Raw genomic sequence first — 3,721 nt, forward strand, 5'->3', positions numbered from 1 at the left:
CTCTGTATGAGAGACTCGAACGATAAAATTGTTAATTCAGAGATTCGAGTCTCTCACAGAGAGACTGAATGAATAAAACTGAAAAATTGAGAGACTCGAGTGTCTCGTAGAAAGACTGGGATCTCTGAAATATGTTGAACTTAGAAAATTTTAACCATGTCTATCTAGACACCACTTACTGAGAGATTCGAGTCTCTCGTTCAGAGATTAGATACGAAATGAGGATCTCTCTATGAGCGATTCGAGTCTCTAGTTCAGAGACGCTAAACAATTTTTTGACAGTCTATCGACAGTCTTTCTCAGCGACACCAGAGAGACCCGATGAGAGACGGAGACTCGAGTCTCGCTTTCAGAGACTCTGAGAGACTGAACATTTTTATCTCGGGGAGTGCTCTGATCTTTCGAGAAGTTTTTCTGTGTGGTATAGCGGTAGTACATCGACGATTGTATTATTTTTTTACATCGTCTCATCACGCAACAAATTCATACATACAAGTGCGAACTTACAGCGCGACGTTACACTTTGATTGGCACTTACTATCAAGTGTCTGATTAGTGTTTTTACATTAATATGTTGTCAGGTAATTCTTCAATCATTCCGTTTAAATTATGATAATTCTAATCGCCAGCTATTGCAGTGATTATTGATTTATTATTGCAATATTGCATTTTGCTTTAGCATCTGCGTTACTTGTCCTTGTATTTTATTATTATTTATAAGGCAATTACTTTTAACAATGGTTAGTTAAATTGACACAGATAATAGCAACATACGTACACATTATGTTACACCTACGAATAAACAAATCAGATGAGCTGTTGTCTTAGGAAAGTGACATTGCGTAAACGGGTGAAAGTTAATGAAAATTATTATGTCGTAGATCTTAATGTAGGCGCCATTCAGATAACTCTATTTAATGAATTTTAATCAAGGACGTTTATTGATTTTTAAAAATATCAATTAAAATACCTAGTAAATTTATTTATGCTGGAATTTTATTTTTACAAATTTGGGACCAAATTGTAATTTTTATTATTTTTGGTTACGAAGCAACGGGCTGGTGCGGTAAATTGTAAATATCGGTTTAATATTTAGGTAAATTTTCTTTTTTATTTTCTCCGTGTAGCTACTTTGTGGCATTAAAAGTATTATGGGAGGGGAGAGAAGACGGTACGAAAAGTCCCCAAAATAAATTTTAAATTCGTAAAACATTTATTATGTAAGCAGACAGATAGATAGCTTTATTAAAAACATTATGTTTTATATATACAAGGTGCAGTTACATTTACATTTACTTATTTTCTCTTTTCTACTTTCTCGTTTTTCTGCTATTTTCCTCCTTATTCATATTTTTCTCATCTTATTTAGACCATCCTTTCTTTCCATTTGAATTTTCCCATTTCCTACAATATATACAAAGTACAATTTTTATTAATTTTCTTCTCCTGCTATTTTTCTCTTCCACAAGATTTCTCTCATCCTTTTCATGTTGTTCACTCCTTCCAGAAACACATTCAAGCGTCTCTGGCACCTTTTTACATAATCTGCATAATTTCTTTTCTTCTTCCTCCCAATACCTTGACGCTCTATTTTCGCTTCCCAATCTGAACCTTGCAGTTAATTGTAGGTGGTTTTTTCTCTTTACTTCTTCATCTTTCAAATAATGAGGTTTTTCTTCTTCTTTCCATAATATCTTGTACTCTTGAGCGAATTTCATGTTTCTCATTTTCTCTCTCCTTCTTTGTTTGTCAATCTCTTTAGTTAAGTTTTCTAGTTCCTTCCATACATTTCTCTCATTTTCCAGCTTCCATATATAATGTTTGATTGACCATCCTCTCTCCATTAAAAAAATCTTTCTTTCTTTTTTTTTCATCTCTCCCTTGTGGTTTTCTTTTCTTCCTTTTGCAAGAGCGCAATTTTGTCCTTAACTTTTACACATTCTTTTAGTATTATGTAACTATTATCTAGGTTAGATTAAGGTGGTAAAAGACTTCACTTATTTCCTCATTTTATAGAGCAAGCTTAGAAATTGATTTTTTTAGTTCTCAAAAATGGGATATTTCCGTAACTTTCCCATTTAGGGGCAATTTTCGTTCACGTATTAAAAGTAGCAAAATTACATGGAATCTCAAAAATCGATTTTTAATTTTTTTTGTTTCTACATCTACTTGTTCGAGAGAAAACTTTTAGCAAACACCCCCTCTTCCAACCTGCCCTCTCGTGGCCACTATCATACCGCAGCTTACTAATACAACCCTAAACATTCAATATTCATTATTAAAAATGACTAACAAACATTTCTTATTTTATTTTGTAGACATATTCATAGTAAATGAATAGTAAAACCGATTATAGAGGCATGATATTTTTTATGCACATACAAATGCGTAAACAGGTAACTATACGCTAACGTGATTGTTTGCTACATTAAATCAACTGAATATTGTAACTCATAATGAAAAAGCACAGATGAGAAAATTGGGAGATGCCTATTTACAGAAGCAAAAATTATTTACCATGCAAAATCCACAAAAGAACGTTTTGATTTTCCAATTATGTTGAGAAAAACATACAAAGAAACAAACAAACGAAATTAAACGGAAGGCAAAAACTATAAGTGATTATATCATCTCGATACTTTAAAAAAATTAACGTATACTGCTGTTCAAAAATATAATCAGATTAATGTGTTTTAATAAGAGAAAAAGAGTAAGTTTAGCGTGATGTTTTAATTGAATTTCGAATTCGAAATCTTTGGAAATTTCTTAATTTATTTAAGCTAATATCATTTAGCAGCTGTCGTATTTCAGCTAAATTAGATTATATTAACTAGATGAACCCATTCAAACAAGATATTTGTAATATTTTTGTTAAACGTAACAGTAAGTAATAATCAAGTTAGTGCAAACAGCAAAATGGACAAATTTAGACTAATTTTCTATGTTTCAAGAAATACAAAATACATTAAGGATACAATTTTCCACTGAGTTCCATTACATTAACTAGTTGGGTCAGTTAAGTAAAACCCCAGTATCATTTTGTATTAAAATCATATGATGAATGAGAACACGGGCAGTACAAATTTCATTTATTTGATTATGTAATTAAAATAAGTTCAAATAATTTCCTATTAAATGTTGACTATTTCCCATCCTCTTAAATATAGTAGTTGGAAAATCAGAGCGGTATTAAGGGTTGTAAAATTTAAAAACACAACCGACGTTTCGCTCCTACTCTTACAGGGCTTTCTCAATACAAGTTTTCTTAGTTAGCTTTTGGAATTAATCAAATAACTAAGAAAACCTACATTGAAAAAGTCCCGTAACTGTATTAGCGAAACGTCGGTTATATTTTCCTAATAAATTAAATTTTACAACCCTTAATACTGATCTGATTTTCTATAAACAATTTCTTATTATAGTCAATAACTTTAGGAATAACACTGACAAAAAATATTGAATTCGTAGTTCGAATTCAACTGTTCTTTATAATACAGTCAACGTACTTCTAAAAATAAATTGAACCTGCCTCCAGGAACGTTATAAATGACTTTCGAAAAGAATAAATGACAATAATAAAATTTTAACTCCGGGTTTGTCGAAATCAGAAATTTAATTTACATACACATAAGCATATATAAATATGTATATATGTATAATATGAACACATAAACGAGAGTGCTACCTATATATATATATATATCTATCAAGTGTCTGATTA

The sequence above is a fragment of the Agrilus planipennis genome, unplaced genomic scaffold (assembly GCF_000699045.2).
Source record: "Agrilus planipennis isolate EAB-ADULT unplaced genomic scaffold, Apla_2.0 scaffold124, whole genome shotgun sequence".
In the NCBI taxonomy this organism is placed as follows: Eukaryota; Metazoa; Arthropoda; class Insecta; order Coleoptera; family Buprestidae; genus Agrilus; species Agrilus planipennis.